Source organism: Mastigoproctus giganteus, chromosome 14, assembly GCF_048544385.1.
Source record: "Mastigoproctus giganteus isolate SK-2022 chromosome 14, ASM4854438v1, whole genome shotgun sequence".
Taxonomy (NCBI): Eukaryota; Metazoa; Arthropoda; class Arachnida; order Uropygi; family Thelyphonidae; genus Mastigoproctus; species Mastigoproctus giganteus.
In genome coordinates this window covers 122,146,335-122,160,209 of record NC_143588.1, presented here as the reverse complement: position 1 = coordinate 122,160,209, position 13,875 = coordinate 122,146,335, and the positions used below count along the sequence as shown (strand labels likewise).

The following is a 13,875-nucleotide window of genomic DNA, read 5'->3' as shown; positions in this document are numbered from 1 at the left end:
GTTAATAGAGGCCATGTAGTACCTTAAGGCATCGTAATTTCCTTTTCTGAAATTAAAACCATTCCTTTGCCTTTTACTTCTGCTACCTCTCTCGTCATCATCCACCGTAGAACTCCGTGATCACTTCCTGCTACTGGTTCCTCTACTGTCAGCCCTGTTATGTCATCTGATTCATGTGTGATGATGAGGTCTAGGATATTCTTTTCTCTAGTACTTTCCCTGACATGTTGATACAAATAACAGTCATCTAGTTGATTTAAAAATGTTGTTCCCCATGTCGAGTTTCCTTCCCATTTACTCCAATCAATTAGAGGCAAATTGAAATCACCCATAATAAGGCATTGACGCTTACTTGCCCATTCCATTTGCATGTAGAGGCTTTTGTCATAGTCTTCACAATTACCTGGTCTGTAGATTACTCCTACTCGCATTGTACCTTTGTTTCCAACTATCTCACACCATACAGACTCTATACTAGCATGTGAAATGTCTGAATCTGGGAAAGCTATCGTCGCACTCAGGCTGCTTCTGATAAGAAGCATTACCCCACCACCCCTTCTATCTAACCTATCCTTCCTAAATACATTATACAAGCCGTACTGAAACTCATCATCCCCAATTTCCGGGTGGCACCACATCTCTGTAAGCCCTATTATGTCCGCGTTACTTGTTTTAACCAGCAGTTCGAATTCGCTCATTTTATTGACGACACTTGTAACGTTACTGAATAAACAATTATAATTTACTGTTCTTGTATATTTAACGACCCTAACACAACCCTTGAAGTTATTTAGGCTCTCTTCCCTGATATTAGCTACCTGCTCACGTGAAACGTCATTTTCCCCAGAACATCTAGATAATACGTCCAGTTGGGGTAACAGATAAGAACTCTTAAGGTATGTGCAAGAGTTACATTGACCAATATAATCAGATAAACGCGTGTCAGTGTTACCCACATCCCCCCTAACTAGCAGTTTCCCTGAGCCTTTAAGGTATCCTCAATAATACTGGCAAAAACTTTTGCACCACCTTTGTTTAAGTGTATCCCGTCTCTACAATATATATATATATATATATATATATATATATATATATTATTGAAGTGACAACTACCAGAAGATATATAAAAAGCACAGTATACTCTCCGCTTTTATATGCTACAGAGGTATTGGTATCTGCTGCCCCTATCACAATTCGTCTACTTTTTTCTGCAGAGGTTCACTCTTAAAATGGACCATAAACAAACATGAAGTTCCTCCACAGTTAAAGACATCTGAAATGGCCAATTCCATAAAAATTCACAGATTTCCCACGCTGATTAGGGTGAAACGCCCTACCACGAGTGTAAAAATGATCACTGTCAAAATCTTGGCGCCATCATTTTGGGACTTGTGTTCTTGGAGAGTCTGTCAGCCTTCCCCCAGAGCGACTCCAACTCTGTACCCACATCTCATCTTCTCTATCTATCCAATAGGTTTCTGCCTTTTCAGCTATTGTCACGTGCCCAGTGTTTGGATACATCAATTCCTACAGAAAATCGAAATGGTTACAGTTAGGAAGGGTTGTAATCATCAGACCATGCTGTTGGGGGAAGAGAAATAAAAACAGTTGCAACCCGTTTTAATTGCTGTTTCCCCAACACCATGGTCAGAGGATGGGTATCCGTAAGTTGCCTGAAGGATTACCTTAATGTAGAGCAGTTTAGTCGAACAGCTTAATAAACTGTATTATCAATTTCACGTGGTATATGAGTGGCATTAAATATAATACAGTGCGCGTGCGCATAGCTATGAAGACTGCCTAATCTTGTGCTCGTCAAGTTTACAGTGATTACATGTATTTATTTCGCGAGTTACACTAGTTTTTTTGTTTAGTGACCTGCCTAGTGGTAATACTGTGCATCCTGTGGAAAATCATTACTCTAACAGTTTAGGTAATTATGATTTTTGCATGATCTGTTTCTATCCATATATTCACATTTGCCAGCGTTGCTTGTCGCCGAGGCCTGAATTCAAACTTCACTTCTAGCTGCTCTGCTGGCTGACCGCTGTCCGCTTCGGGCTATATCACAAGGTCAAGCAGTTCCTCTGCGGTCTCCGGCAGTTGACCGCTTGTAAGGTGCGACTTTTATAACTCTGACCTACTTATGCATCTGTTTAGCTTAAGAGATTGCATGTTGACAGCGAGCTAGAAGGAACTTAGCAAACTAACTCTGACTATTTTTGTCTACTTCTGTCTGGCAATCAAGTATACGATAAGATGACCGCCTTTGCTGGAACCCCTCATCAACAGGTCTCAGATGGCCCAGCTGCACTTTGAAAACACTTAATTTGTGCATCTCCGGAATTTAGCCTACACTTCAAGCTAGTAAGCTGCCCAATTGCAGCAAGATTTTGTTGCTCCCTGCCTTTTCATCTACCCGATTACTGCCTTTCTCGACGTGCCATCCGCCCCCTTTTCAGCTCAGATCCTTCGATTATAATTCAGCTGTATACAATGAAGGATAGAACGGGCGTTCAGCAAAAGTCCTGTGCCGAATGTGGGTTCAAACCCGAGGCTCCGGCATTACTTTGTATTACGTGTCGTAGAATCTTCTGTCGTGATTGCCAGCCACCTAAAGTTAAAAGACTGAACAAACAACGGAGAAGAAAATGGACCTGCCACCTTTGCACAAGTAACCCAAAAAGCGCGGACACTTCGAAGGAAGAGATATCCACTATCACTCTTGCAGAAGAAACCCCATCCAACCCCCCTGGCTTTCTTGATGTGCACAGTTCGATTGATGGTAGTATTGTGTCGTCTGCGTTGAGAACACTTGGAGTTTCAAACTTATGCTTTGGGAAAGACGTTGCTTCTTCGGATAGGGAGTTTGATACCGCTCCTGCCGCCTCCGCAAAGGACTTGCAAGTTAATAGCCCCTTTGATAGTTTGTCAATTAAAAGCGCTCTAAGGGACAACACGGCCATACTCAATGCCCTCCCTGAAAGATTTAAGATCACTTTCGGGGAGATTCTGTCCCCAATAATCGACTCTCTTGCCTTCCTTAATGACGAAAATAGAAAACTCAGAGCCCAAAATACGGAAATTCTCAACCAAGTGCTCGTAATGAATGAACAATTCAGGGATCTCAAAATCTTTATAAGTGAATGCGGTTTTCCCTCTAGTCAGACGACAGTGATGGACCATCTGGAACCTCAGGAGCATTCGCACGATGCAGATGATGCACTTCCAAGACCTCCAACACAAACTGAGCGCGTCCAGAAAAGAACAAGAGATCTCCAAAATCTGCAAAGTTCGCCTCTTTTTGCAGACAGAACAACTGAACAGATCGTAGCCCCGGCCGTGATGTTGAACCCTTTGGGTACTCATCCCCCTCACACCGCTCTCCATCAGCGCGATCCGACCTTCGAGGCTGACAGACCTTTTATCCAGGACAAGTGTGTGATTCCTGGTGAATCTAATCTGCACCAACCTTGCAAAAGACGTCAGGAGAAGCCTGGTGGCCAGGCTCATCCCTGTTACAACAGGATGGAGATGAAAAAAACCCCACGCCTAAACAGGGAGGAGCGGATCTATGCGCAAGCAGATGCTTTCTGTCTCTCTGATCAATTTAACTATCATGCGCAATTTCCCAGGCATAACCCACAAATGGCTTGCGCTCAAAGTGTTTTGACTGTGAAAACACAAGGTAACAGAATTCCATGCGAGGAGCTTAATATGTCGGTTCCTACTGAACCTACCTCGGTCCCTCTGTCGCGGAGACTTGAGGAAATATATAATATTTCTGCTGTCCAGACCCGAGAGAGAATTTTTGTTTCCAGACTGGGACCAGCAACAAAAGCAAAAAATATCAGGGCACTCTTTGCCCAAGAACATGGGATCAACTTAGATGCAAAAGCGATCAAAACTAGACACTCGACCTATTCTTCCTTTATCATCTCGTGCCCTGCGAATGCAAAGCATATCGTCTTGGATTCTAGCTGCTGGCCGGTAGGCATCCTTATAAAGCCGTTCCAAGAGAGGAGCAGATCGATCGCTTACAGCGGATCCAAGCGAGATAAACAGCCATAGCTACAAAAGGATGACTTGCTACCAGGTTCACACGAAGGAGAGATTCTTTGGTTTATGCAGAATGTACGCAGCCTAAAAAAAAGCTTCATTGTCTCCAGACTCTCCTATTGCTTAATGAGTTTGATGTCGTCTGCCTTACAGAAACATGGTTAGCGGCAGATAGACAGCTTGATCTTGCCCATTTTAACACCCCTTACAAACACATTGGGAATCACAGGATTAACGGGCGAGGCGGAGGTGTTGAAATCCTGTTCAACGATCGATTCCAGCCAATAAGGACACGAGTGAGCCAGTCTAACAACTTTGAGGCAGTCACCCTGACGCTGAGGAGTCCTCTTCTTCAAATCCAATGCTGCCTGGTTTAGCTTCCTCCAGACCACAATGAAGACTCTAGAGCTGAGCTGCTCACGTGGTTAGCAACCAACTTAGTGCCTAAAATTCCAACTGTTGTAGCAGGTGATTTTAACTTGCCGCTGCCCAGGCATGGGAATGCTCTTGAGGGCTTTGAGGTCACTCTTTGTGCCTTTAACCTTACACGGTTAGTGACGCAACCAACTAGAGCGTGTCAAGCGCTGGACCTAATCTTCCACAACTTGCAAGATATCAAACTCCTACCTAGCAACTTTCGATTCCAATCTGATCACTCGCCAATTGCATGTAAACTATCCTTACCGAGCAACTCCCTTGGGTTACCTGACGAGTACTCCGCTGAATTGCCTAGGATAGCCTTCTCTACCAAATATCTGAAGCCACAGATCATTCTCCAACGCTTGATTGGGTTTGACTGGGGGCGTCTCTATTCTGAGCCGTTGGAGGATGCCGTTATGCTCTTGTCAGAACAACTGAAGTTAATTGCACTACATGGTGCAGCCAGAATCACCAGGATTGTTAACAGGTCGAATCGGGGTTTCAATAAGGAAACTAAGATGGTGTGAAAATGTTTTCACTTTTCAGCCCTTTCGCTTACTTTCAAGAAGTAATTTCGCCTAATAGTGCCTGATATTTTTTTTTTTTCACGGTCTGTACAACGAACATAGCGTCCCTTGACAGAGCTAAGCTTTTACTTTCGAATTCAAACACCCCAGGGGTGCGCTCGCCGTAATACTACACCACAGTGACGTCACCCGTTCTCCTGAGCGGACAAGAATGTTGATCGAATGCAAAGGTCCGAAGAACGGTGAAAATTGTTATATGATATGGGTAGAAATTACCAGAACAAGACACAGCAGGTCTTGCATAACAAGACCTTTATAAAGATATTAATTGTCACTACGAGGCCGTGCATGGTACAGTATCAATTTATTTCTCACCCCCCCCCCCCCGAAGCGATGCAGGGATAGATATATTTGAAAGGGGAAGAACAGAAAGACAGACGGACACAGACAGGGGCAGACACAGTTATCTTTGTGCAAGACATGACTGAAGAAAGAGTAGTAATAGTTTTGGCCGATTTTTGTCATTATGTGAAGAAGAGGTAAATTAATAATTAATAGGAAAAGATGAGAAAAGAACTATATTGATGTCTGGAACAGATTCCCCCCCCCGAGGCGTTGCAGAATATTTTCGGGTAAGACAACCCTTATTGTTTAATAACAAACTGTATTAAATCACCCAAAAGCCAACCTATTACCTGCATACGTTTTAATGCCTTTATAAGACACCTTTCCTCACATAAATATACCCCGACAACTGTATTATTTTCTTAGTATTCAACTTTAATAATAATGCGACTTATTAATTTAATTGTCAATTACTAATTACACTATTAAGATAATATAATTACCTGTTTCATATTTTGAACAGTGGTATGCTCTGACAAACACTAATTATTTTGTACTTGCTAAGGAATTAGTGGAAAAACCATATGAAGAATATTACAACATTGTAATATAGCTAACAGCAAGATAATGCTTGCATTCAATTAATTTGTCTAACAATTAAATACCAATTAATCTAACTTATTTACCAGTTATATTGTACTCATTTGTATACATATATGTTAAATAAACTTATTTTGTTTGTTATTATTTTGCGTTCTGATCATTCTTTCTAAATTACATACAATTCACTGAACAATAATTATTTTTAAGAATCATTTATGGCGGCATTTCGAACCAGCCCTTAGCTAAGAGTTGTTTCGGGATGAAAAACACAACGCAATTCTGTCGCTGCGAGTACGCTCACTGTGACATGTTGAGTGAGACTTGAGGGCGCAGGATTTTGTCCTAATTTGAACCACTAGATAGATCATTCGAAACCCAGGCTTTTCTGGAATTCACATGATATTGTGCTGACTTGCTATAGCGAGGATTCACGAGTATATTGATAGGCAAGAGCATAATATGACGGAAAAGCCTGTGGAACAATGGCTTTCATCAAGAAGCAGAAGGCCTACCGGAAATGGCAGAAAACTCAACTTCCCTCAGACCGTTCCATCTTTAAGAAAGAAAGAGCTTGCTTCTTGAAAAAGAAAAGGCAGGTCCTTAACCAAGCTGTTCTCAATAGGTTGAAGAGTGGTAGAAGGATCCTTTCACATCATCATCATCTAGCCATTGATAAAAAGCTTGTCCAGGAATGGGCACAGTTCAACATACTGCAGGCAGATTTTCCTGACTCTGATTCCTCTCTCTCTCAGGAGGACTGGTTACCTAGGGTACACTTGTCTGAAATAGAAATAACTAGAGAGACCCTAATTGATGTCATCAATAAACTACCCAACAAAGCCACTGTAGGTCCAGATGGTTTCCCACTCTTTATTATCAAAATTTGCAGCCCATATATAATCGACCTTCTCCTTCACCTTTTCCGACAAATTCTGCAATCTGGAATAGTTCCTTCAATTTGGAAAAGCTACCATGTTAAGCCCATTCCAAAGATCAAGAAACCCAAATCTCCTAAAGACCTGCGACCAATATCCATCAGTTGTTCTTTACTCAAAGTTTTTGAAAAAGTAATTCGGCCAACAATTGCCCAGCATTGCTTTGCACACAGGCCCGAGTACCTGCATACCGTTCTACAAAGGAGATCGACAACTACCAATCTTCTTGATACCCTCTTCAGAATTCAGTGCACCCTTAACAACAAATCACAGATTGATATCATATTCCTCGACATAAAATCGGCTTATGACAAAATACACCTTCCAGCTCTTTTTTACCATTCTGAAACACTACTTCGGCCTGGCGGAAACCTTACTTCAAATTTTGAAGTCTATTTTACTCCCTAGACATCTGTCTGTGACCCACAATGACTTTCAAGTAACTATTGACGTCTCAAGAGGCATCCCACAAGGAAGCGTACTGTCAGCTATCCTGTTTGCAGCAGCTTTGGAGCCTTTCCTTGCTCTGAATCCGAACTTTGTTTCTTATGCCGACGATCTCAAGTTCTACGTGAGCTCAGATCATAATCATCAGATTCAACATATCAACGAACAAGCTTCTAGGCAGATATTAAGCTTGGAAAGTTATCTTGCCACAATTGGGCTGCATCTGAGCCCTTCCAAATCAGCGCAACTGACGATAACCAAGAAGAAAGTCAAAAATGATATCCAAATCTTTGTGAGTGGGGAACCGGTGCAAAAGGTGACCTCTCATACTGATCTTGGCCAGGGACCTCGACAGTGGACGCACTGGGAAACCTACTCAGGACGGTACAAGAATGTAGAAACAAGTACCTGCTTCTCATCTCGGTTGACTTTGCTGGGGCGTTTGACTCACTTTGGTGGCCAAGCGTCCTGGCAAGGTTGAGGGAGGCACGGGTGCCAACAAACCTATTCAAGGTCATGGAAAACTATTTATCACATAGAAGAGTGGAGATCAATGTAGAATACCATAAGGTCACAAGAGAAGTACACAGAGGCTGTCCGCAGGGGTCGGTGCTGGGACCACTCCTGTGGAATATGGTGTTAGATGAGTTCTTAGTGATGGATCTGGGACCCGTCAGGACACAAGCATTCGCTGATGATCTGATATTGACCGTGGGAGCGGATTCCCGGGCCCAGTTGGAAACCCACGCAAACCAAGCACTGCAGCAACTCCAGCAATGGGCCGCAAAACACCAGCTAACAATTTCACCCACAAAGACCTCTTCAATCCTGCTTAAAGGAACCCTGCAATTGCGACGACCACCGCAAATAAAAATTAACAATGTCACCATTAAGTTTGTAAACCAACTTAAGTACCTAGGCGTGGTGCTGGACAACAACCTCTCGTTCCAGCTGCACCTAAAGTACATAAGAAAAAAAATCAGGAGCTATTCTGCACTGGTAGCCAGAGTTACTAGGAAAGATTGGGGACTCAAAAAAAGAGCCCTGACGCTATATTACAGGACAACGTTTCTCCCAGCAATTACTTACGCCTCAGCAATTTGGTTCCCAAAAACTGCACTGGCAGTGAATAGAAGAATTCTGGACATGATCCAAAGGACCATACTCTTAACTACGACGCGTGCGTGTAGTACAGTGAGTACTCCAGCACTACAGGTACTCGCTGGAGCGCTTCCTTTGGACCTGGAGGTCGTTCGCACAGGTCTGCTATACTTGCTATCCAGGGGAGTGGCGGCCACACATCTGGACTACACAACTGACCCAGCGAACAACCTAAAAACGGAAAAAACTAGATTACAGAACCACCTGCTAAAATTATGGCAGAGAAGATGGACGGAGACCACCAAGGGTGAGATAACCAGAAGATATCTACCTGACCTCCAGAAAATCTACCCAAAACAGCCGACCTGGTACTTCCCAGGGTACCATTTGACATCTCTAATAACAGGACACGGACCCTACAATGAGAAGCTGCACGGATTCGGACTCACTGAGGACCCAAACTGTACGTGCGGGGAGACAGAAAGCTGGAATCACATAGTGTACGAGTGCCCACAATATGAAGACCTCAGAGGAGTACTTATAACAAAAATAAGATACCTACCAAAAGGATTGGAATCCCATTTCATAGATACTGAGGATGAATATAGAGCATTATCCCAGTTCGCACAAGACCTCTTCATCAGGAGAAGGACATTAATCACCATCTACAATGACTGACATCAAGTACCACTAATGAGACACCAGCCAGCACAATGTAAAGGCTGCAACTAAAGATGAGGGACACAAGCACAAGGACGGAGCTTGCCCCATGAATAAAGAAACTTGAAACAATAGCTGCCAATAGCCATATGGCGATCTGAAGAGGGCACTCTAGCCTCCTTCACCTTTAAACCTACTTCCCTGGGGGGAGGGGGGACATTTTCGTCCTCCTCTCCTCTCCACCCTATATCTTCTACTCTGGTGGGACATGGGCATGTCCCACTGAAAACTGGGGCTACCTACTCTATTGGCCCCATATTTCTGTCTTTCTCCCCCCAGCCTTCTGCCTCCCCCCCTCTCTATCTATAAGCTAGCGAAAGCCCTACCCAAAAACCTAACATATCTAAATTACCTTACGCCCATAACTTGGCCTAGCAAAACTAAGCGATTCTACCCCTACGTCGACGCGTTTCTGTCTCTTTTTTTTTCTTTTTTTTTTTTTTTTTTTTAAGGTCCTAGCCGCCGAAATCTCAGGAAATTAAGTGGCAGGACCTGCCAGAGTGAAACAGACTACTGGGTTCCTGGTCTGCCTCCACGGGGCGTAAGTGGGGCAACGTTGGGCCTCAGTAGGGGCCCAGCGGCTAAATGACCAGATGAACAACGGTACAAGGCATCACACATATACAAAGTCCATACACTTTTAAATCTCTGGCTTTTCCAGTCAACTGGTTCACCCACAATGTAAACTACGCGGAGATGGGGGGAACCCCTTGTGCCGTTTGACCCTAAATACACTTACACTTACACTTACTGATCTTGGCCTCACCTGGGATGTTGGTCTCACTTTACAGCCTCACTTTGCCAGGATGAGGCAGAAGACGTACGCTGCTCTTTGGGCAGTGCGTCAAGAACTCGTTGGTGTGCATCAGCCAGCGCTGCTTGTTCGGCACATCCTGAGGTGTATTACGCCGATTCCTCTCTATGCTTCAGAAATTTGGTCATCTGCCCTTGCCTCATACCTTCAAAAGTATCTCAGTTTAGAGTACTGGTTGCTTAGATGGATGAACAGGGTGGTAGGCCACCCCCTAACTATCTCCAGATCTATCCTACAAGCAAATCTGGGCACCACTCCCTGGAGACATATCATCATGACAAAAAATGTCTTCACGCTCGCACGGCTTCTAACGAGGCGAATTGATGCTCCATCGGTATCCACATTAATCTCTGGCCCGAGGAGAGCAAGGGGGGAGCACCCCGACTCCTGTCTTCCTCTACGTCTTACGCTGTCAAACATCGATTCTCTGAGGAACATGTTTCCAGCCAATTGTCTTCGCATCTTCAATAAATTTAGGATCCACCCTGATAGGTTCTGTGAAGACAAGCCCTACAGGAAGGAAATCCTGAAGAACTGCTACCAGATTATGAAATTATAATACTCACCTGCTCCTGGATATGACAGACTGTTTTTTTTTTTTTTTTTGTATATTACTCTATATCTTGTATATTATTGTATATTTAATCCTGTAAATGTCTCGGGTCGAGCACGCATGTACTCTTGTTTATTGTGCATGTGTTCCTCGCACCTTAGTCTGTAAATATTCACACCCTTCCGGCACAGAGCCGTCCCAGGGTGACCCAAGGTTTTTTGGGAAATAAACTGATTTAATAAATAAATAAATAAATAATAATAATCTTAATTCATATACATTATTCAGCCAGTTTGGATAATTTTTATCTGCCTCTCTCAAGACTGTTGAAACTGCTGGACAAAATGCTCATCATGGGTAACTATGTGAAAATAGCTTGCCAGGTTACTTAAACATAATTTTCCCTTAACCACCCATGTTGCGTGTCCTTCAGAATACCCTTTCATCTAAACGACCTTAATTGCACTCTTAATTATTGCCTCCAAGATGTTCTCCTACTACCCAACTCACACTACCCGTTCTGGAGTTACCAACTTCCCTCTTCGAACGGACTTTATGTATTGGCAAAACGATGGCACTTCTCCAATCCCAAGGAACCTTCCCCGTGTCCAATGATGCCCTCATATTTAATTCGTGGATGACTCGTTTCGCCTTAATCTTAAATTCTTAAACTGTCAAAGTCCCCTCTTCTGAAATTGAAACCCGTTCCTCTTCCTCTAAATGCTGCAACATCTTTCTTCCTCTTTCAACTGCTGACAACTTGATCACTGCCTGTCAATTGTTCGTTTCATTAGTTCTGATCAATATTCTCACCCCTATTATTTTCTCTTAGCGTGCGGGTACAAATACGGGTTTTACACATGATGTCCGTCAATACCATACGCCTAAAAGTCGTTGATGCGCCTAAAACTGTTCAACAACAACACCTTAAAAATAAGAAATAAAAAATTGTAGTTTCTGACTGGGTTCATTGGGATGTTTCGTTCTTTCGGAGTAAGTTTTCATTTATGCAACCAAAGGCAGCAACAACACACCAAAAATCTGGAAGAGGGAATCGTATTTAAAATTTTGTGAGATGTTTGTGAATGTAATTGGAACGAGCAATCAGAGATCGACCCTGCGATTACACAATGACTTTATTGATATCATATAAGAGCGCTAAAGAGCGCGTGGAGAGTTTTGAAGTTGCGCGATTAGAGCTCGGTCACTCTTCCAAAAAATAACAACAGGTCTGTCTTCTTCTCGACAATACAGAAAAGGAAAGGGCGATCAACGATAACTCTCAATGTAGGAAGTGTGGCAGTCACTATGACTATCCCTACTCCAGTGGCTGCTGCGGCCTCGCTGCCTTCCTCGTTCACTTCGATGACCGCTTCGTGGAAAACTTGTGAAACCTTCAACGACTTCTCGCTGATTCCGCTTAGATCGGCACTGTCTGAAAACGCGCTCACCACTCCCATCTGGTTAAGGACAGGGCCCAGTTTAGTTTTGTAGGTGAGATTAAACCTGGGGATCATAAGTACGTCGATTTCCGTTTCGGTGAGGGAGTTCCTGACCTCATTTACGATGTCCAGTGACAGCCGCTGCTCCACTGCTGGAAGCCCATCCACGCAATGAGGCAACAAAATCCACATCGAAGTGTTGTTCCCCTCGTACGGCAACTCCACCACCTGGAAGCCGTACTCCTCCATGTTTGCGTAAGGGAAGGATTCTTCCGTCATTTTCATCATCGGTACAAGATTGTCCTCCGTGGTCACTCCGTTGTTGTGGAATGCTTCTTCCACCGTATCACTTCGATTAAATTCCTTTGTCCACGTGCCTTTGAAGTACACGGCATTCAGAAGCACCGCGACCGTGGCTGAACTCAGTTCATCTACGAGTTTTTTTATTTTGTCTTTCGTTTTGTTTGCGACCCATGCATTGATCTCTTCGACGGCGCCTTTTGGATTGCCCTTAAAATTCACATTCTTGACTTCAGACCCGTACCACGAGATGATCCCCTGTACATATTGGGAGCGAATTGGGAAGTCATTTTGAACGAACAGAGCGTTGGCTATTTCGAGCAGGTATTCTTCAGCTACCGGAATGAGTGCTTCCAGCAGGTCGTGGAAACCTTGATGCACGTCTTCATCTGATAGGCCAGCAGTGTCATATCCCATGGTGCTGCGAATTTCTTGTGCCGTGGATCCTCTGGCTCCATAGAACAGCATGCCGAATGCAACCTCGATACTGAATGGGGAATAAAATAGGTTCCCCGGCTCAATGGACAGCTGCTTATGAAGGTTAACTGCGAATGTATTGGATGCGGTCGCCACCTTTTCGGTTAAGATGGATCCTGTGACGTCAGACATAGAGAAGGTGATGCACACGAGGAAGATCAGGAGATGGGGCATCTTGGAAGCAGTACCTGGAATGACAAAGAAAAACATTTAGGGTTTCTCGAAAACAATGTGATTAACCGACTCGCATTATGTTCATAAATTGCGTGTCCTCCAGTTGGCTCCAAGAACCTCAGGTTTATTGTCTGCTTAGTCTGCAGACCAAAAACCTGATGTTCTTGGAGGGAGAAAAAATCATGCAACTCTCACATGAGACCGAATAATGCTCGCTTCACTCATCTCCGTGCACTAGATGAGTGAGGCGGGCCAGCCTCGTGGGTATTCCTCATCCTCGACTCTCGGTGGAGAAGAAAATTGGACATCACTGCACCCTTCACAGAGGGAGATTGTTGTAGAAACAGCCGTTTAGCGTGGAACACTGGTTGCACAGTTACACTCACACAAACTCATCCACACCGGTTTAATGGTGGCCGATCCGTTGCCACTATTCCCTGTCTGAGTGCGCATGAGCGGGACTATCCTTTTTTTAAAAATCCGTATGTGACCGTTGAAAGCTGAATTTCCAGACAACGGTTCCGATTCCCGGATAATAAATGAGCGTGCAGAGTGGCGAGAAGTTACCCATTTTAGCAATATTTGACATCACTGAACTAAGATTGCACAAATATTAGGGGAATGAATGCGAATTAAAACTGTTTGCGTTACAGATAACCGAACAAGTTTACTTTATATATAAAACAGATAAATTAATTTTACATTTCTTAAGGTCAACTTAAATAACTGCCACGAAAAATAATTATTTTCAAACTGAAATGGCAGAATTAAAGAAATCAAATTTCGGATCAATTTTTGCAGCACGAGTGAGGGGCGAACACGTTACAGCTCCATCGCCGTAGCCAAGTGGTCAAGTGCGAGGGTGCATAAGCACACGTGCCTTGAGTGATCGGGGTTCAAGCCCGTGACTGCTAAATACGGTGCTGTTCCTTGTATGATCTCTACTTTGTGAACTCCT

General features: G+C 43.7%; 1 pseudogene; it reads right to left on the bottom strand.

The window, feature by feature from the left end:
* Nucleotides 1-11,717: 11,717 nt before the first annotated feature.
* On the bottom strand, nucleotides 11,718-12,928 carry LOC150075701 (intracellular coagulation inhibitor 2 pseudogene; annotated as a pseudogene).
* Between the last annotated feature and the right edge of the window lie 947 nt (nucleotides 12,929-13,875).